This window comes from Phacochoerus africanus, chromosome 1 (genome assembly GCF_016906955.1).
Source record: "Phacochoerus africanus isolate WHEZ1 chromosome 1, ROS_Pafr_v1, whole genome shotgun sequence".
NCBI classification, from domain to species: Eukaryota; Metazoa; Chordata; class Mammalia; order Artiodactyla; family Suidae; genus Phacochoerus; species Phacochoerus africanus.
Window position 1 is genome coordinate 6,617,034 of NC_062544.1, and position 22,731 is coordinate 6,639,764.

The following is a 22,731-nucleotide window of genomic DNA, read 5'->3' on the forward strand; positions in this document are numbered from 1 at the left end:
ATCAGAGGGAATGGTGCATCTCACTCATATAGGGCTGGGAGGAGCACTTGATCCTAAGAGCCAGGCTGAAAAGTTCCTAATTCTCCAGGCATCCGTTGGGGTACCAAGAAGATGCCTGTCTCCAGAGCAGGGAAAAACCACCCCAGACGAAACTCTGCTCTGATCACAACAAAGCTTACTAATAAAACCCCCAAAGATCAAACTAGTTTCATACAACTTGATCTTGTCCCAAAGGAGAGCTTGAGCATATATGGGGGGTACAAAAGTGTCCAGGACACAGCTAGGAAAAGGCCACAATGTCTTACGTCAAATCCAAAATTACCAGATATGCGAAGAAGGTGCTAAAAAACACAACCTATTATGAAGAGAAAAGGCAGCGACTAAAATTGGCACCAAAACAATACAGATGACAGAACCTAATCAAGAACATTTAAAACAGTTATTACAACTGTACTGCATATGTTTAAGGAGCTAGAAAAAAGACTGAACATATTAAGTAGAAACATGGAAGATATAAGGAAGAAATAAAATCAGCTGTACACAACACTCTGTGAGGCCGTCTTTAATCTACTATAAAAACCAGACAAAGGCATCAGAAGGAAAGAAAACTGCCTGGAAATATTCCCTGTTGACCTAGGTACAAAAGTGCCTGACAGGATTTTAACAAATAAAACTCCAAACTATACACAAAGATTAGTACCTTATAATTTAGGTAGGCGGTAGGTCAAGGGTGAAAGGTTGCATTAACATTTAAAATGGGGTGGCACAAACGAACCCATCTACAAAATAGAAACAGACTCACATACATAGAGAACAGACCTGTGACTGCCAAGAGGAGGGGGAGGAAGTGCCACGGACAGGGAATTTGGGGTTGGTAGATGCAAACTCTCACATTTAGAATCAATTAGCAATAAGGTCCTACGATATAGCACAGGGAACTATATCCAATCTCTTGGAATAGAACAAGATGGAAGATTATATGAGAAAAAGAATGTATATATACACATGTATGACTGGGTCACTACTATACAACAGAAATGGATACAACACTGTAAGTCAACTATGCCCTAGTAAAACATAAAAATCAGATCAATGTAATTCACCATATTAAGTCTTAAAGGTAAACCTATGTGAACATTTCAATAGATACAGATTTATGAGCTGATAATAGACAAAAATCCGTTCCTTATAGAAACTCTCAATCAAGAATAGAAATGAATTTTCTAAATATGATGAAGAGTATTTATGAAAAACCCACAAGCAGAATCTTACCTAAAAGTTAAAACCTGTATTTTTTAAAGCTGCAGAATATTAGATCAATATTCATTTTATTGCTGTGTATTAGCAATGAGGAATCATAAATTAAAAGAATGTCATTTACAGTAGTATCAAAATATGAAATATTTAGGAATAAGTTTCACAAAAATGTGCATGACTTGTACACTTAAAGAAAATTTAATTTTCTAAAGATCTACAGAATCAACATAATCTTAGTCACAATTCCAGAAGCATTTAAAAAAATAAACTTTGATAATTCTAAATTCCAGGCATGCAGAAATTCAAAGTATCTAGAATAGCAAAAGCAATTGCAAAGAAAAGACACTGTTGGAGAATTTATACAGCCTGACTTCAAGATTCATTATAAAACTACAATACTTAAAATGTTGAGGCATTAAGATTGAAAGATGGAGCTGAGAAATGGAAAGCCCAGCGATAAGACTCGCATGTTTATTGATTTTTATGTTTGATTATCTGAGACCACTCAGATCACTACTAAACTGAATGTAACTACTAAGTATTTGCATATAAATGTTTCCTAAGTACAACATGTGCAACATGAAGGTCAATTTTCCCTACATCGCATCTGCCTGAAAAATGCTATTTTCTTTCATAACAATCAGCCAGGGTAGCAACTTCCTGCGAAAGCCTATATATCCACGGGCATCAACTGCATTCTTTTACAATCGTATTTCTCTTCTCATCGGTTTCTTTAGCTACACTGCATGTTCATGCCAACACAGACCTTTGAGCATGGAGGAGTTAAAATCTTCCATGGGGACTGGAGAGACTTCTGAGTCACAGGACAAACTGGTAGAAGGGCCACCTTCTAACCCACTGTCTAACCCTCTGCAAATCTTGAGATGCTCAGAACATGTTTTAGTCCATCTGGGCTGCTCTAACAAACCACCGCAGACAAGCCATTTGTAAACAACAGAAATTTATTTCTAACAGCTCTGGAGGCTGGAAGTGCGAGATCAGGGTGCAAGCATGATTGGGGGAGGGTCCTGTCTGGGTCACAGATCTCTCTGTAGTGCCACATGGCAGAAAGGGCTAGCTTATTCTTGGGGCCTATTTTATAAGGACAGAAATCCCACTCATGGGGACTCTGCCCTCATGGTCCAATCATATCCCAAAGGCCCCACTTCCTTTTTTTCATTTTCCAGGGCAGCACCTGTAGCACATGGAAATTCCCAGGCTAAGGGTCAAAACTGAGCTGTACCTGCAGCCCTACACCACAGCCAAAGCAGCACCAAATCCAAGCCAAGCTTGCAGCAATGCCAGACACTTAAATCCACTGAGCGAGGCCAGGAATAGAACCTGCATCCTCTTGGATACTAGTCGGGTTCTTAACCCGCTGAGCCACAACGGGAACTCCAAAGGCCCACCTCCTGAGACCATTACTTCAGGCGTTAGGTTTTCCACACATGGATTTGGGGGCACACAAGCATCCGGCATATAGCAGAACAGATTCCAACAAACCCCAAAGAGGGGTCACACAAGATGATCTCAAAGTGCTGAATCAGCACCTTTTGGAATCCACAATCCTGTGTTTGATTTAGTCTAACGACTGCAAATAAACATTCAGTGCACCACTTGAATCTGGTTCCTAGAAGGTAAAATGATTTTGCTACACGACAATCTACACTGGCTGCTCTGAAGAGGTGGTGATGATTTAGAGATTTTAAAGAATATTCCTAATTTCTTTCCATTACTGTTACTAGTTATTACAGACCCAATGAAATAAAACAGAAATATTCTTTTTTTTTGGTCTTTTTGCCATTTTCTTGGGCCACTCCTGCGGCACATGGAGATTCCCAGGCTAGGGGTCTAATCGGAGCTGTAGCCACTGGCCTACACCAGAGCCACAGCAATGTGGGATCCGAGCTGCGTCTGCAACCTACACCACAGCTCACAGCAACGCTGGATCCTTAACCCACTGAGCAAGGGCAGGGATCGAACCAGCAACCTCATGGTTCCTAGTTGGATTTGTTAACCATTGAGCCACGACAGGAACTCCAAAACAAATATTCTTTAAAATATAAAAGCAGGAGTTCCTGCCATGGCACAAGGGGTTAAGAATCCAACTGCAGTGGCTCAGGTCACTGCGAAGATATGGGTTGCATTCACTTTCGACAAGTAGGCAAACTGCATTCTTTTAAGGGCAGAAAAGCAGCAAATATTCCTCTGCTTTCTTACTAAAAAAAAAAAAAAAAGGTATATGTGCCTGCATACGTTGGATTATATATGTGTGCATATCTATGAAAACGGAGCCGGTTCTCCACCTTACACATAATTGTAGGCATTTCTTTTTATATCACTTGCGGAAAGCCCAAGAGGATAAGAAAATCAGGGCTGTCGCTGGAAATCGTCTTTATTACAGAAGCTGTGATTTGTGGGCATTCCATAAACTTACATCTCAAATGAGAAGATCCATTTATTTGGTTTATTCTCTCACTATAATGCCCTTAAATTCTTAGTCTCTCAGAGTGAATATCAAGAGTTCAGACATATTTTACAGGCAAATCCCTTGCAACGAGAGGAGAGACTACTTTGAGTTAGGAGTGAGAGCCTATCCTTGGGAAAAAATGTTTCCTTCTCAAACTGGCGATTGAAATGGATGAGCATGAGCAAAAGAATTTACCTGTTATTCCCTTTCCTCCATTTTTAAAGGAAAAAAAATGCTCAACGGCAATATCCTTGCTTCAGAACATTCTAATAATTTGTACGTATTTTAAGAGGTTTTATGAGGAATTTTGGAAGAACCAGATAAGTGATGCCATGTTATTTAAGATTAAGGCTTTGAAAGGACAATTCATGGGGCATTGCTATTACAGTAATACCTTTACAGAATACCAGATAGGTGCCCTGGATTCCTTCCTTCCTTCCTTCCTTCCTTCCTTCCTTCCTTCCTTCCTTCCTTCCTTCCTTCCTTTTCTTTCTTTCTTTCTTTCTTTCTTTCTTTCTTTCTTTTGTCCCTTATCCCCCGCGCGTTTCGTCTGTCTACTTTACTCATCTTCGTTTTCTTTGGCTCGTCTTTCTCCTACTTCTTTACACTATCGCGCCCCTTCATTTTCTGTGGCCATTGCTATGTTTAGCTATAGTCTCTTCTGTGTTCCCTATAGTACGGCACCGCTAAGTGCTTATTCTGTGTACGCTTTCACGTGAACGGGCTAATTACTAGTAGGTGGGTCTTTCTTTTATCTTTCTTTCTCACCATCTCAGGTGGTGCTCAGTGTGGCGTCTCTTCGTCTCTCTTCTCCATCCTAGCTGCCTCTGCTCTCGTCTCTGCATCTGACCGTCATCGGTGCATCTCTCTTCGTTTCTTTCTTTCTTTCTTTCTTTCTTTTTTGTCTTTTTAGCCACATCCGCAGCATACGGAGGTTCCAGGCTAGGGGTCGAATCAGAGCTATAGCTACTGGCCTACACCACTGCCACAGCAACTCAGGATCCGAGCCGCACCTGCAACCTACACCACAGCTCATGGCAATGCTGGATCCTTAACCCACTGAGCAAGGCCAGGGATTGAACCTGCATCCTCATGGATGCTAGTCGGATTCGTTTCCACTGAGCCATAACAGGAACTCCCCTGGATTCTTTTAAGTACAAAAAGCAACAATCATCTGCGATCTTAGGAGAAAATGGGACTTTTCTACTGTGGCGCAATGGGATCTGCGGTGTGTCCACCACGCGAGGACACAGGTTTGATCCCTGGGCCAGCGCAGTGGGTTAAGGGACCCAGCGTGGCCGCAGATGCGTAAGTTGCAGCTGCGGCTAAGATCGGATCCCTGGCTTGGGTACTCCATATGCTGTGGGGCGGCCAAAAAAATAAAGAAGAAAATCACACTTTCCAATGGACTCAAAACAGAAAAAAAGAGAGAAAAAATGATCTTTGCGTGTGTGTATAACTCACCATACATGTACAATCAAAAGAAAAACATAACTTAAAGAAATAAAAACACTCCCTGTAATCACAGGCTTTAGATGTTATTACGAGTACATAGTCACGTAGTCACACTTGTGTGGGCTGAAGGGGCTTAATTTCTTGGCAGGAAAATGCAAAATCATTTTAGAATAATGGAGTGGTTATGGAATATTCAGTCATGAAGACACAGAAAAAACACAGCCATAAAACCATACCTACAGCTCGCGCAAACCCTAATTGAAAAAATTAAATGTACGATATTTCAAGCTATTACATTCAGCAGCCTAGGCAACTGTTATTATTTTACCAACACCTGGTGATTAATCTGTGTCTGATAAGCAAACATTTATTTTATATATCAATGAATTTATAAAAAACTGTTTTGCGCTTTTGAGAAATGCCACTAAAATAAATAGGGGTCAGATGGTGTTGATAAACACATGTAACTTGTTTTCACCTGCCCACTGACTGCAAAGTAATTAAAGACCATTTTCCTCTCTTGGATCATTTCGATGCTTGTATTTATTTTTTTAATTTTGCTTTTGTAGCTAAAGGAACGTGGGCCAAAACAGAGTTATACAATCTTCCTCTATCTGCTTATTCCATCGGCCACATTCCTAAAGATATCGTACAAAGAGAGTGGTTTTCTTCTCCCTTTCATCAGGGATGCAGGGTTGAGTAGTCAGTCCTACTGGGAACCCCAGGAGCATCTGGTCCGTTAGTTACCTGCACCCCGATTTCCTTGATTATGGCGCAGCTATGCTCCAAGGATGCTATGTCAATAAGCACCACTCAGACTGGTGGCCAGAATTCTCAGATTGCCCCAAAGGCCCCCCCCACCCAGGGCTATCATGCCCTTTGTAATTCCCTCCCTGGAGTGTGGGTGGGTCCTGTGATGATGATGGGCTAGGCGGCTTATCTTGATTAGTTCCACCCAGCCCAAGACCTTGTAGTGGACAAAAGAGATTCTTCAGCTGGTTTTGAACTTGTTCGCTGCCCTGCTGCAAGGGGACCATGTGGCTAGGACCAGAGAGGCAGCCAGTAGGAACCTGACAGCATCCTCCTACCTGCATCCAGGGGAAAACAAGAGCCTCAGTCTCAAAACTTCAAAGGACTGATGTCGACAAACAACTACAAGGTTTGAAAGAAAATTGTGAGCCTCAGAAAAGTCTGGAGCTCCAGTCAACACCTTGTTTTCAGCTTGTGAAAATCTGAACAGAAGAAGTTCATTTAAATTAAGCCCAGGAGTTTCCATCGTGGTGCAATGGAAACGAATCCCACTAGGAACCATGAGGTTGCGGGTTCGACCCCTGGCCTCGCGCAGTGGGCTAATGATCTGGCATTGCCATGAGCTGTGGTGCAAGCTGCAGATGCAGCTTGGATCTGGCGTTGCTGTGGCTGTGGCATAGGCTGGCAGCTGTAGCACCAATTAGACCCCTAGCCTGGGAACCAACATATGCCACAGGTGCAGGCCTAAAAAGACAAAATAAAATAAAATAAAATAAAATAAAATAAAATAAAATAAAACAAAAAAATAAATTAAGCCCAGATGTCTGAGTCATAGAACCATGAGATAATAAATGCATGTTGTTTTAAGTCACTAAATTTGTATTAATTTGTTCCATAGCAATAGAACATTAATATACACCTATGTAGATAGATATTTCTTTGGTATTTGTATATAAAAGGGAATCTATTCCATGACCTTATTTTCTTCTAATACTCCAAGGACTCAACTTATTAGATAATTCAAGTTCAGGTGAATTTTCTCATCTCCTGCCTCTTTTACTTCTTAATCTGGCCTCCCAGTGGTAAGGAATCTTCCTTCGCGGAAATCTCATTATCATCCTTCTATTGGTAGTCCTCCAATGTTTGCTTATAAGAAAGCTTTAGTTCAAAGTCCAAAACCATGACTGTTACTTGCTATTAATATTACATAGGAAATTTCAAGATGTTAATGAGAATCTGCATGTTTTCTACCAAGTGGAGGTTGTTTGTTACAACTCATGTCTTATTAAAGGTGCCTGATGCCATCCTGAGTTCATTTTTTTGAATTCAACCTCATAGAATAAGGGACAGAAAAAACATGTGTTGATCAGCCCATTGTATTTCAACTTCACCAGTTCCACTAAAGCTGTAGATTTTAGTTCCCTATGTTTGAGTAAAATATGTTGGGCAAATGCCTTTTCTTTAAGGACAAGAACAGAATTTTTTTATTATTCATTTTTATTTATTTTTTTTTTTAGGGCCGCACCTGCGGCATATGGAGGTTCCCAGGCTAGGGGTGGAGCTGCAGCTACAGGCCTACGTCACAGCCACAGCAACGCCAGATCTGAGCCACATCTGTGACCCCTGCTGCAGCTTTAACCCGCCAAGCAAGGCCGAGGATCAAACCCGAATCCTCATGGATAGTAGGTGGGTTCTTAACCCACTGAGCCACAGTGGAAATGCCACGAATTTAAAATGGCATTCCATTCCTTTCATGAAAGCGCTTCTCCTCAAGTGTGTCTCTGTGTGGGTCACGGGCACTAGAGGAAAAGCATCTGTGGTCAGGAGAGACTGAGAAGCCCTGGGTTCCACAAAAGTCAATGGGTTCCTTCAAATCAGAAGTGATCAGAGCGGATCTGGAGTCCTTCGGTTTTTTTTCTTAGAGCTTCTCGGGCAACCACGAGGAAGCCCACCTTAGCAAATGCTGGCAAGGAGGACGCTATCTGGAATCAAAGGTTCTTAAAAGATGAGAGCATTGGAACGATACAGAGAGTATTAGCATGGCCCCTGCGCAGGGATGACACACAAATTTCGTGAAGTGTTCCATATTTTTGGGAGTGTGGGGTGAGTAGATGCAACTATTACATTTACTTTTAGGATGGGATAAGCAATGAGGTCCTGCTGTACAGCACGGGGGATTAGATCCAATCACTCGGGATAGACCACAACGGAAGATAACATGAGAAAAAGAGAGAGAGAGAGAGTGTGTGTGTGTGTGTGTGTGTGTGTGTGTGTGTGAGAGAGAGAGAGAGAGAGAGAGAGACACTGGGTCACTTTGCTGAACAGCAGAAATCGGTACAACATTGTAAATCAACTATACTTTAATAAAACATGTTAAAAAAAAAGGTGACAGCAATTTCCTTGTTGAATGACTGACTCTATAATCAACCTCACTGATTCAAAACTGAAAACAGGGTTGTCTCCCTAGGCTTTTGAACTTGTGTGGAAGTTACTCCTCTTTCTCCAACGCTAACTAGGATTTTAAAGGCTGAGGATGGAGTCTTCTGTTCAAAAAATCTCATATATATGATTGAGTCACTCTGCTGTACAGCAGAAATTGGCACAACACTGTAAAAAGACTAGGCTTTCATAAAAAAAATTCCTGGAGTTCCCGTCGTGGCGCAGTGGTTAACGAATCCGACTAGGAACCATGAGGTTGTGGGTTCGGTCCCTGCCCTTGCTCAGTGGGTTAACGATCCGGCGTTGCCGTGAGCTGTGGAGTAGGTTGCAGACGCAGCTCGGATCCCGCGTTGCTGTGGCTCTGGCGTAGGCCGGGGGCTGCAGCTCCGATTCGACCCCAGCCTGGGAACCTCCATATGCCGCAGGAGCAGCCCAAGAAATAGCAACAACAGCAACAACAACAACAACAAAAAAAGACAAAAAAAAAATTCCTTAGCCCACCCGACTCCATGTTCTCATGGGGGAGCCAATAAAATATCCCCCTCCTATAAGACTGTCAGGAGGAGACTATTTCCAGAGTGTAGGAGGGACTGGGAGCTGGCACTTGATTGATTTTGCTCCTCCAGCGACTTCTACTCGAGTTTATTCATGAGCGGGCTGGTCCGTTTTTACTTTGAAACGCTGGGCTCACTTTCAAGTTCATGGCCTTTGTGACAAAGAGGAAAGCCCATTAGGTCTGTCCAGGGGATCTACTCCCTTTAATGTCATAAGCTAGTGGCTCAGCCTTCTCATCTATAAAATGGGCACGTAGAGAAACACACCCTGATGATCCCGGAGTGTTAACGAGGTGAGGTGTTTACAGTGATTAGCAGGGATCCTGAAACGTGGGGCATCTTTGGTCTGCAGAGATGCCTGGAAATGAAGATGGGGTGCAGAACATGAAAACATTAGGGGTTCTTCAGCGGTGGTCACTAGCAATCTTGAGGCGTCCGAGAAAATGTGGATGGTCACAGCAACCCAATTATCTTAGCAGGTTACACTCGGAGGAATGGATTTACCTGACGGGGAAAATGAGTCTAACCCGCATCTGCATTTCCATGTATATCATTTCACTCCCTCAGTAATGTGATCGTCAAGCAGAAAATTATCTTCAAAATGTGTTCTTATCTGAGTTGACGTGAAGCTGACTTTTTATCAGTTTGCATTCCTTAAATGATTAGTTAAGATTTCATGTCCTAAAAGATAGTAGTAGGGATATTTATTTAACCTAAAATTCCTACATCATGAATGATGTATTTGGAACATTCACTGTTAAGGTCAAAGTCCTTCCGACACTTCGTTTCACCAGGAGGGAAATATTTGGAACTCTTGGGTGTGTTTTTGGCTCTGTACGCTGGGACCCCATCATCTAATGGATCTGGGAAATGAAAAACATGCGTGTTTTATCAACATCTTTGCTTATAATTTAAAGCACAAGGAAGCGATTTTTTTTGCTCCTCTTTTGGCCAGTTTACTGTGGGAAATTATGTTTCTCAAATAAAAATATTTCAATGACTTTTTTCTTATAATTCAGATTGTTTAACTAGGTTCCTATTACCTCATGAATATTTCCTGCCAGCACTTATGAGAAATGTCCTGAGCATCTAAATTTAAAAAATCCTGTGTTTGAAATTTAAAGTCAAAGTAATATCATCCAAATGGCATTTTAAATGAACAACACAACCATGAAAATAGAAGCATCATGTTATCCATCCATTCATCAGCTCATCCATTCCTCTTTTTTCCACTAATCACTGTTGGAACGTCTATACCTTATGCAAGATGCTAAGCTGTGTCCTCAGGGGATTTTAGATGTTAGTGGTGAAAATAAACAGAGGAAGTTCAAGGGAGAGATAGGAAAGTTCCATGAGCCCCACACCAACTACGAGTTACGGGAATTAAGATGCAGGAGAGCCTTGATCTTCAATAAGATGAGGTCATAGTAAATGATACTGGGACCAATCCCCTGGGTCACTTGGCTTGGGATTCTATGTCTGGCACATGGACCAGTTTGTGTGTGTGTGTGTTTTCATTTTTTAAAGGTGTTTGCAGTAGAGCTGATTTACAATGCTGTGTTAATTTCTTCTGCACAACAAAGTGATTTGGGTAAACACGTACATCCTTTCATTCTCTTTCAGCTTCTTTGCCCACATAGATTATCACAGAATATGACCAGTTTTATACCAAGAAGCATTTTCCTGCTCAGTCACAGCACCAGAGGTGGGCTGCACCCAGCAGTTTAGCAACTGATTCTGGTTAAACTACCCATTCCTTGGTACAAGTATGTCACTGCTGATACAAAGCAAATGAAATCCCCAGCTCAATCTTACCCACGTTGAGGAAAGTTTAAAGTCTCCATCACAGAAAATAAAAAACCTACAGGATAAAATATAAGTTGTCAAAAGAGTTGGGTATCTGCCCTTATTTTTTCTTAATACAGTGAAAAGTCTTTGTACCCCAAATTCATAAATGTTCAAACTGTATGCACAGGGTCCCTGTGGCAGTCCTGTTGAAAAGAGTCAAGTGCCAGAGCAGCCAGCCCAGGACTGTGGTCACAGGGGACAGCCAAGGGTCATTTCAAGGTGGGAGGCCTGCCTGGGGCTCCCTGAGCTCCATCATGATCCCACTGGCTTTCTTCTTCAAGCCGGGAGCTACATCATCAAGAAGCCCCCGGTCACCCAGCAAAGGAGATGCATTTCCAACCTAGGCATAAAGGCACTGCCCGTTCTCTGCAGAGTCACAAACTCAATGAGAAAACATAAAATATAAAATGGCTTTCAGAGCATCCTTCCCAAATAAACTATCACAAAGGTGAATATTCTATCTAAAACGCAGACATCATGACACAATAATTTGTCTAAGACCTCTATTGATGGACGTCTTTTCCTCTCTTCCTCCTTCTTTCCTTCCTCCCCTTTCCTTTTTTTCTCTCCCTCTCTCTCCCTTTCTTTTTTCCTTCTTTTTTGGCTGTGGTGAGCAGCAGCCTGAACATGATAACACAGTAATTTCTCTAAGACCTCTATTGATGAATTTCATTTCCTTCCTTCCTTCCTTTTTGGCTGTAGCATGTAGTGGTCTGATGTGGGATCTCAGTTCCCAAGACCATGGATTGAACCCAGCCCACAGTGGTGAAAACACTGAGTCCTAACCACTAGAGCACCAAGGAACGCTTGACGCTTGGATAGATTTATTCTAAAATTTATATAATCTTCTCTCCCAGCACTTAATTTAATGGCTTCTTAATGCCTTGAGGTTATAATTAAATTTACCTATTACTGAAAATATTTGAACGCATTAAATTTTGTTGTTCCTGTTGCTTTGTCCTAGCCTAAATACATTTCTCACATCTGCTTGAATTTTGTTTTTTCGGTATCTAAGTTTCTGGCCACAACTCAGCTATGTCCTATGCTCCCATGGCTCATGGTCCTCTTCCTACCCCCATCTTTGTGATAGATACTCTGATCATTAAGCTGATTGGAGCAGGTATCAAAGAGAACAGTCAGGCCGGTGAGGATTTGCCATCTGTGCCCCAAGGCGGGACAGCAAAACCTTTGTACACACCTGCTTCCTAAACCAGCCTTGATCTTAGCCGCCAGCATTGAGGTGGCTGCTTTCCCACCAATGAGGATTGTGGTAGCATTAGGATATTCAAGGTGTTAAAATCAAACTAAACACCTCTAGGCTTTAATATACTTACCATAGGGCAATGATACAAAACAGTTTATTCACCTCGAAGTTTCCTATAAAAATAATTGTCCAAATCAACTTTTAAAGACTGATCTGTATACATGATGGATTTTCATCGACTTAATTTGAGAATCTACACATTCCTAAATACAATACGGTGATTAAATTCAGTGGGTAAACTTCCATCAAATCCATATTTTTGTCACAGATATTTATTTATCCTGATGCATGTACATTCCTTATTTCTAGCCAAACACATTTTCCCCCAATTGTCACTATATAAACACACTTGTGCGTGTGTATACATATATACGTGTGTATATCTCTATCTGTGTACATAAAAACTTATGATGGAGGTCACTTGTATGGAAGTTTCTATATGCAGATTATCTAAACTAACTAATGCAGTACAAATCTCTTGTTCTAGAAGGTTATGTCTGTAATAAAGGGAGGGTGTTTCTTGCGTTTCTTATTAAGGCTATCTTTCAGCTCTACAGAAAATGTCCTAGTTGAAATACTTAGGATTCCATACTGTGAATGACTTTAAAATTTACTTTTCCTTTTCTAGGACACATTGTTGAATTTAAACAAGATTACCGACTGCGCTCTGCTTCATCTTCTATTCATTGAGGCAAAAAAACTAATAAGGTGGCTGAATAAAAATGCCTGCCCTTCTAAAATAAGACCAAAGTATCTCTAAACTGCTTAATTTTCTTAGAAATGTAAGCATAGAGAAAAAGAAAAATAAGTGATATGTTAGAGTGACTGTATACATCCAAGGTTTTATATTGTGACAGGAAAAAAAATCTGTTTTCTTCTTTTAAACCGTTCCTTGGTGTTAGAGGGTGTTTGGCTTTATTACACCATGAAATGTTCTAACCCATATGCAGACAGAACATTGCAGTCAGGGGACTGTGCTGGGAAGGCTTCTTTCGAACAGGAGTTTACATGGGCAGGCAGGAAAAACACCAGCAGCTAGAAGCCTAAATATATATTTAATATATACAATATATTATTGTGTATAAAATAAATATACGATTTCACAAAATTATAGTCCAAGGAGCATGCAAAGAGGTGCCAGTGTGAGTGAGTTTGAATGGCACCCTTGAAGAACGCTGGGAAATTAGTGTTAATTGCATTTCTGTGACTCTGTGTTACCAGCAGGATAAATCCCAAAGCGCTCAGCTTTCCAGACTCAGAAAATTAGATCAATTGCACAGGCTCAACCTCTCCCATCCTTCGGCTGGTAATGGAGCCATGGAGTGCTCTTCTAAAGACCCACGAACACAGACTGCGGCTTCAGGCTTCTCTGCCACCTTTCCTGTAATATGTGATTCTCCGAATTCACCTGAAAACACCACTCCCTCCTTCCTGCTACCACCAGGGGCCTGGAAAGTAGCAGAAGGTGCCACAAGGACCTGTATGCAAGAGGGAGTCTCCAATGATTTGAATGATGTGCGGAGAGAGCTGCTACCTATTTCCTGTTTTCTCTTTCTAGACCAGCACTGGACACTTGCTATTTGTCACACAGAAGAAGACCTTCCAGTCCTTCCTCCATCAAACATGGCACAAATGGGGTTCATGCATCCAAAAAACCAGCCCGGCATCTTGCGTTTCTGATAACTTTTCCTCAACGGTCCTCAAAAATCTTTAAAAATACTGAATAATTTTTCAGTCACTGAACAATATACAAACACCCAAAGATCACGCAGCTATGGTTCAAGCGGGGCAGGGGCCAGGAACCCACCTCATTGAGCACCCACCTGTCCAAGGCTACCCACAGAGATTCAACATGGTGCCATTTGCCAGACATGCAATAAATGAATGTTACTCTCCATCCAATGGTGGGTCATTAACTCCTAGTCCCTGGTCTTTGGGACACAAGTGAGAAAGCTGGTGAGAATCCCGGGATCAATTATCTCCATGCTTGACCTTACATGGTTTACTTCTTTGCCCTATTGTATTGAATTGGTTATCATTTCCAGAACAATATCCAACATTTGCAGTGCTGGCAGGAACCCTTGGCGTTTCTTTGACTTTAATGGAAAAGCTTCCAACCTTTCGCCATTCCTTATGATGGTGTTTGCTATCTCATTTTAAGAGGTATCCTTCATAAGGTTAAAGAAGTTCCCATCTCTGCTTTGTTTGTTGACTTTTCCAAAAACTATTAGGAGGGAGTGTGGAATTTTATCAAACATTTGTTTTGCATACATTGCAACGACGACAGCGTTCTTTCCTCTTAATCTTATTAATATAAAGTGTATTATTTACAAGACTCTCCACTTGAACTTCATAAATGTCATATTATGAATATGGACATATGGATATAAGAGAAAGATAAATATTTACATATGTATAGTTTCTATTTATACATAAAATCTGATGGATTAATGCTGCACAAGGTTGTACAATATGTACATTGACAGAAGGGCAGAACAGCAGACAGATGTGAGGGCTCAGATTCGGCGTGCATCTTTTCCTAAGCAGTGCGCTTGAGCGGAGGGCTGCCGGTCCTTGGATGAAGGTGCGTGGAAACATGCTGGCTGCCTGCCAAGACCTGAGCCTATGCTGCTGTGACGGACAGAAGGAGAAACTTGTACCACTTCACACAAAGGCCCCTTACTGGTTGGCAGTGCTGCTGGAGTTCATCCATTTCTAACCCTCAAGGCCAATGCCATTGACCAAACAACTCAACCACTGGATATCTTATCTTGGGAGAACTTGTTACAGAAATTTCTCACTTTAAAGCCAATGTCCTTCTCTGTCTACTGCTCACTCTCCCTGCTGATGTCCCTACAAGCAGGCGCTTCTAGCTCTGACTTACAAGCTCTGACTTTCCCCCCTTCCACGAGGTGGACATGAGACAAAGCATATAAAAGTGAAAGGAAGGGAAAGACAAATACAACTGAAGTTTAGGGTTAGTAGTTGGTTATTACATTCAGGGTGGATAAGCAGTGAGGTCCTGCCATAGAGCACAGGGAACTGTATCCAATCACTTGTGACAGACATGATAGAAGATAATATGAGAACCAGAATGTATATATATGTACGACTGGGCCACTTCGCTCTACGGCAGAAATTGACAGAACATTGTAAATCAAGTATAATAAAAAATTAAAACAAATAACTAATACGTACATCAATAAAAGTATTTTTAAAATGTTGAAGACCTGACTCTACTCTGCATGTCTTTTTGCAAAGGTGATGACTCTTTGGGGACTTCTGGAGAGAAAGTTTGATCTCTGCTGCTGGGTTGTTGTTTTGTTTTGTTTTGTTTTGGTCTTTTTGTCATTTTAGTGCTGCACCCGAGGCATGTGGAGGTTTCCAGGCTAGAAGTCTAATCAGAGCTGTAGCCACCAGACTACATCACAGCCACAGCAATGCAGGATCCGAACTGCATCTGCGACCTACACCAGAGCTCAGAGTAATGCCGGATCCTTAACCCACTGAGAGAGGCCAGGGAATCGAACCTGTGTCCTCATGGATGGTAGTCAGGTTGGTTAACTACTGAGTCACGACGGGAACTCCTCTGCTCTTGGTTTAAATGTGTGACGGTTCTGCCTTAATTTGAATTTTGTAAAAAATTTATAGCTGCACCTGCAGCATATGTTAGTTCCCAGGCCAGGAGTTGAATTGGAGCTGCAGCTGCCGGCCTACACCACAGCCACAGCAACACCAGATCTTAGCCACACCTGTGACCTATGTTGCATTTTGCGGCAACACCAGATCCTTCGCCCACAGAGTGGGGCCAGGGATGGAACCTGCATCCTCACAGAGACAATGTCAAGTCCTTAACTTGCTGAGCCACAAAGGGAACTCCAATTTGAATTTTTGCCAGTGACTTTCACGTAGTCTAACAAACAGTTGTTCTGTGCCAGGTACTGAGAAGGTGCTGAGGTTGCAGAACTGAGCCACAGAGACCTGGCACCTGCAACTAACCGGGGGCTTAGAATCTCACGGTGTCCTCTGCAAAGAATCTCCAAGCTGCCGGGGACACCTCCCTTCTCTAGCGGAGAGGACCATATAAAAAGCATCACCCAGCTTTCTCGAAATTCACACTCACCAATGATTTCATCCTGGTCCAGTTACAAGGACCCGATCTGCAATTTAAAACCGTGCCAGGCAAGTATCTGGCCTCCACTGAGATGTGAATAAAACGTCTGCCAAGTGCCAGATCGTCACCCTTCCTTTTATAACACTAGTCCCTTATCTTTTTTAACTTGACTACCCTGTGCTGGAAGTTAATTCAGATTCCTTTCAAACAAACGAGGCTAAGCCTGATAAATGCAGGGCAAATTCACAGCCACACCTACTCACAGGCCTTCTCTGCACAAGTTATCAGCCCAAAAGCCGCCAAAGGGAAACTGTTAAATTCTGTTAAAATAACAAGGAACAATGACTACCGAGGGAAAAAGTTATTTCCATTGATTATATTTTTTGCCAAGAGTCAGGTAAAAGAAGTGAAGAGTCAGGATCTTTAAAAACAGACACTTTCTTTCAGAAGGAAACAGGGTTTCCCTTGGCCAGATTCCTCTCATTCTGCTCTGACTCCGGGGGCGCATCTGAGAGTAATATGATCTCTGAGCTCCAAGGATGGCAGACAAGACGGAGAGGGCACAAGAGGCCCTGAGAAGATCGCATAAGGTCTGTGCACCAAGAAAACGTCTGCTAAATCTTCACGAAGGCGCACACGTGGAATTAACAGCCTACAAAACTGGGGTTTACAAAGTCTAAAGTCAACCCCAATGGACCTGAAGTATTTACGTGTCCAGCTTAGTGAGTGTGCAGGCTAAAGGACCCATTTCCTTCCAGGAGATTCAGAGGCATGGAGACACGTCGCAAATGCACTGAGGTCCACAGGCAAACCTCTACTCTGCAGGGTAATCGGTGGGAGTTCCTCAGTGCACCTAAGGAAGGTACCAGAGGCCAGCCACCCCCACACGTACCCTCAAGGAAACGCCAGAGCCTCCGCCAATTCCAGGGCCAACCCCTGTTGTGGCAAACTACTGGGGACACCATCTGTATCAAAGTTCCGCTGAACACTAATCTAACTCTCAGGAACCCCTAAAACATCCAAATGACCTCTGCTAAACTGGTGAGGTGGGGCTTGTCCAGAGCAACCCGTCCAATATACAGGGAACTTCAAATGACAAGCCTCACTCCTTCCAGCCTCTGGACACATGTAGCTTATATATATATATATATTTTTTTTTTAATTTATTTTTTATTTCCCCCAACACATTTTTTTTTTTTCCCACTGTACAGCATGGGGACCCAGTTACACATACATGTATACATAGATTTTTCTATACACAGAACTACCATATGATCCAGCAATCCCACTCTTGGGCATATATCCAGACAAAACTTTCCTTAAAAAAGCTTATATTCATTCAATATAGCGCTTTCCCCTGGAGTTGATGCTATGGGGTTGTTAGTACTTCCCTTCCAAGGTTGAGAGCTCCTTGAGGTCAAGGACAGCAACTTAACCAGACCCACATTCCACCCAGCCCGCATCCCAAGCTGTGGCTCCTACTCAGAGATGTTCGAGACGTGTGTGTTGAGGGAACTGAGCTGGACTCCGCTTTGGCTGGGTTCATGAAACGCACCAAGGGAAATGAGGCAACATTTGACTAGCGCACAGGATGATGGTCTGAAGACGGCTCAAGGTCACCACCTTTAAATTCTTATTTACAAAGCAGAGCTCAAATATTGGAATCCATGCCCCTTCAAACTATTCAGTTCAGCTTTGCTTTTCTAATTGGGTGCTCTGCATTAGTTATATGTACTCAGGTCTTGCCTCTGGGGGTCTGATAAGGTCTTGGAAGGTCACCGCCAAGTATAATCTCATATCAAAACCAATTTTAATGAACTTTATACACTATTACTGCAGGCCTACTGGCTTTTGGGGCTAAATTTGATTCGTGTGAAGCAGCCTTGTAAAGCTAATTAGAAAGAATTTGAAATAATTTAAGAATATGAACCAGAAATGCAATGCTCATAAGCTAATATCAGGGAAAGAAAAATTAAATGTGAACTAAAGGCAGCTCCACTGGGGTATAAAGAGTATCCGTGAAAGAAGACTAATCACAAAATGTTCCTTTATAAGAAACGAAGAAAGAACCAGACAGTAGGCAAGAACAATACACCGCACAAGCATAATCACTTCATTCAAAAAGATGGTGATAACATTTTCCCAAATTGCCATCATCTTTTTAAAAATGTTAGTACATAAATTTAATAACTAGGTTCATTTATTCACTATCTTCAACTTTGCTAGGAATTAAGGATACAATCACAAACAAAACAGATATTGTCCCAGATTTTAACATCTTAAAACATCTTCTTTGCGGTATTCCTAAGTTTAAAAACAAATTAATTCATCTCATATTAATGGGATGGAACATCCCCCTTTGACATAGGATGAAATCCAAGTTCCTACGACACACTGGAGGGCATCATGGGCCTTAATTTATCTTCTTTCAGGTCGAGAAGCATGGATTGTGGGAAAGTCGCATTGACAGACGACACAGATTTGCATGCATCACATCATGTATGTACTTATAATCAAAGAGCTTCTTTTAGAAAGTGAAACCATATGGTAGTTCTCATTTAGTTGTCTGAGGAACCTCCGCACTGTTTTCCACAGTGGGGTACATTCCCACCAACAGTGAAGGAGGGGTCCCTTTTTCCCACACCCTCTCCAGCATTCGTCATTTGTAGACTTGTTAATGATGGCCCTTCCAACTGGCGTGAGGAGGTACCTCCTTGTAGTTTTGATCTGCATTTCTCCAATAATCAGTGACGCTGAGCATATCATATGATCCAGCAATCCTACTCCTGGGCATCTATCCGGACAAAATGCTAATTTGAAAAGATACAGGCACCCCTATGTTCACTGCAGTGCTGCACAACAGCCAAGATGTGGGATCAACCTCAAGGTCAGATGAAGGGATTAAGATGTAGTACAAATATACGGAATACTAATAGAAAAGAATGAAATATTGCCATCTGCAGCAACATGGGTGCAACTAAAGATTCTCATACTACGTGTAAGTATGTCAGAGAGAGAAAGACAAAGACCCATGTGATATCACTTATGTGTGGAATCTAAACTATGGCACAAAAGAACCTATCTACAGAACAGAAACAGACTCACAGACTCATGGTTGCCAAGGGAGCAGGGGAGCAGGATGGATGGGGAGTTTGGGGTTGGTAGATGCAAATTCTTAGACTTAGGATGGATAAGCGATGAGGTCCTGATGTACAGCCACAGAGCACTATGTCCAATCTCTTGGGATAGAACATGAAGGAAGATAGTGTGAGAAAAAGAATGTATATGCATATGACGGGGTCACTGCGCTATACAGCAGAAGTTGACCCAATACTGTAAATCAGCTATACTTTAACAAAAATAAAATTAAAAAAGAAAGTAAAGTTAATTTTTTTTTTTAATGTGAAGAAAAATAATTGAAAACATGATGTAGCTTCCAGGCTTAAAATCACCGATGGAGTTATCTCATGGAACTATTAACACAAGAAAGTGAGCTTAGCCTCAGTGATGGAACAGCAATAGGAAGTAAGAGCCAAACCCCAAGCCCCTTAGCCTGATACGCAAGTCCTTTCAGGAAGGAAAGACCTTACTTTTTTTTTTTTTTTTCTGCTTTTTTAGGGCCCTACCCGCAGCATATGGAGGTTCCCAGGCTAGGGATTGAATCAGAGCTGTAGCTGCTGGCCTGCACTACAGCCACAGCAACACAGGATGTGAGTTATGTCTGTGACCTACACCACAGCTCACGGCAACACCGGATCCTTAACTCACTGAGCGAGGCCAGGGATCAAATCCGCATCATTATGGATACTACTCAGGCTCGTTACCTCTGAGCCACGATGGGAACGTCCTGGAAGACCTTACTTCCCAGAGCTGCGTCCTGCCACATTCCTTTACGCATCCTCGAGCCACACAAACCATACTACTTATGGTTCAGTCTTCATGCTCCTTCCGCAGGGAAACTCCATTCCCATCTCAACTTGGCCAACTCTCAGCCATGTGGGTCTTTGGGGCCCTTGACCCATCCAGCCAGAGGCAACCCCTCCCTCCTCTGGAGTCATCATTTTCTCTTGATTGTTCCACTGACACTTCCTGACTTCTTCCTTATATTCTGGCCATTAGATTGGTATTTTTTCTCCTATGATTTTCTCCTATGATTAGGAATTTTACCGTATGCATTTGCATATCTTCATCTTCCATAGTATCTTGTTCAGTTCTTCGCACACAGTAAACACTCAACAGTTCTGGCTGAAAGGAGGTAGAGATGGAAAGATATGAAAAACTCTACAGAGGATACAATGGAAGACATGGATCAGTAGCGGAAGTCATTGAGCATTTTCATCTCTTTCATACATAAAACTACTTAGAAATGAACAATGACCTATGAGGTCACACCAAGCCCTAGGGAAATTAATTACCAAAAGCGACTCATGCAACAGGCAGAGCTCCTTTCCATCCTTCACTTTCAGGCGGCAAAAGGCTTATCACCAAAGGCTATTCGCAAGGGCAAGAAGATAAGAGAAAGAAATCAGTTCCATAAGCTTCATAAGGAAAAGTGCCTGGCGAACATCAGAGGGCTTCTTCTGGTGTCTGGATTCTGTCCGTTTGCCCCTGCTATTTTTGTCTCGCTCTTTGGAGAGGCTATGGCTCATGTGCTTCTGTGGAGCCTGTATAATTTTATAAGGTGGATTATAAAGCCACTGCCCTCTCTTCCTCCCACACGATGCTTGCTTTCTGATGGTCTTAAACTGGGCAAGTTCAAGGGACTAGGACAGACTCGAACAGATGTGGAATACCTTTCACACCATGAGAGATGCAAGATGCCAAATAGAGTGTGGGATGTGACTTTCTCACGCAGCATGACTTATAAAATAACGCAAGAATGTGACATGGTATGAACTGGTTCCATCTTCAAGAGCCTTTATTAAAATTGTTTCTTTCAAACCAGAACCTCGTGAGATTCTGCAAGTCAAACAGATCTTGAAAAAGCACGCCGTGGAGTGAAATGAAGAGACAGCTGCTCTAAGAATGCCTGTTATTATAACACATCATGGGACCATGGAGAAGAATCATTCAGCTCTTTTATTTTTCTGACACATGTTCAAGACTTCCAAATGTATCCCTGTATTTCTATTTAGAAATGTTAACCAAACAAACAAACAAACAAACAAACAAAAAAAACGCAAAAAACCAAAAAACAAAACCCTAAGTATGGCAGTAGCATTTTTTTTTTACTCTTTCTTATATTCACATAGAAGAGTTCTGTGCTAGGCTCTCGTTCTTAGAAAAGTCCAGGATTTAATAAACGGATAGCACTGGGGAAGAAAGAAACCACTGCATCTGGGAAAAATATGCAACATTTTAAAACCATTTTTTCACGTTCCAACATCTGTTGCTTCCTTCTTTACTTAATTACAAGTTGCTTTGAAAATTATTATGTATGTGTGTTAACAACTGAAATTATCCACGTTCAATAATTCCATTGGAGGCACTCAGATGAAATAATAAAAAAAAATGGGTAATGCAAATCTTAAGCAAAACACCCATTAAAACATATTGTTGATATAATTAAATGCTTATGTAACTTTCCCCCAAAGGAAGAACAGTCTGCCAGGAGCAAAACCAAATGACAAGTATCATAGGATCAAAATTTGTTTTAAAACTCTCTGGCTGCACACACCTTACTCTTTCCAAATCGAAACGCAAACTAAAGTATATTGTGTATCACAGCACAGGCAAACAAAAACAAGCTAGTGAACATATCAGTGCACAGACCCTTCCGGGTTAAGCTTCACAAGTGAAGACTCTTTCTGAAGTTTTACACTGGGACTCGGAGCCCCTTACTCACTGTGCTATCCCCAGAGGCCACTGCGGGGCAGAAGCTTACTATTTATTAAATAATAACAGCATGAACATGAATAACAAATGAAGATGTTCAGATTCTAGTTCCATCAGTGTGCGTCCTGGCAAACATCGATTAAGACTGTGATGTATGTGGGTGTTGCAAACCTGAGTCAATCAAATGAAGAGCCCACCACGGAAGAGGCACAGCCAAGGAAGGGGCAAAATCTTTATCCATCAGAAGGAGGTCTCCCTAGGATTTTGTTTGCTTGCTTACTTACTTGGTGTTAGAGGGGATTTTAGAAATGAGCACGTGGAGTCAGTATGTTGGCCTCTATAACATGGAACCTACCACAGATCAGACCCCTGCTTCCCTCCAATCCCCCGCAAGGTGGTTAAGCAGTTAGTATCATGTAGAACACAGTTCTCGGATCGGTATGGCCAGATGGACAGAAGGTTTTCATGAAAGCATGGCCCAAGCTATAAGGCATGAAAATGCCTCCTGGAAACATGGCCCCAGCCTCTGCAGTGAGGTGCTAGACTGAAACATGATTTTTTTTTTTTTTTTAGTGTGAACATAACTTTACTTTTTAAATTTACTTAGTTATTTATTTTTGTTGTCTTTTGGGGGCCATATCTGCAGCATACGGAAGGTCCCAGGCTAGGGGTCGAATTGCAGCTGCAGCTGCCAGCCTACACCACAACCACAGCAACTTGGGACCCGAGCTCTGTCTGTGACCTA

At 41.9% G+C, this 22,731-nt stretch overlaps 1 protein-coding gene and 1 non-coding gene across 3 annotated transcripts in view; one reads left to right on the forward strand and one right to left on the reverse strand.

The window, feature by feature from the left end:
• SEMA5A (semaphorin 5A) overlaps nucleotides 1–22,731 on the reverse strand; it is a 525,937-nt gene that overhangs the window by 24,255 nt on the left and 478,951 nt on the right. The window lies entirely within an intron of this gene.
• LOC125114055 (U6 spliceosomal RNA) lies at nucleotides 7,921–8,024 on the forward strand. The gene has a single exon (XR_007131682.1). It is a non-coding gene; the product is annotated as a U6 spliceosomal RNA (small nuclear RNA).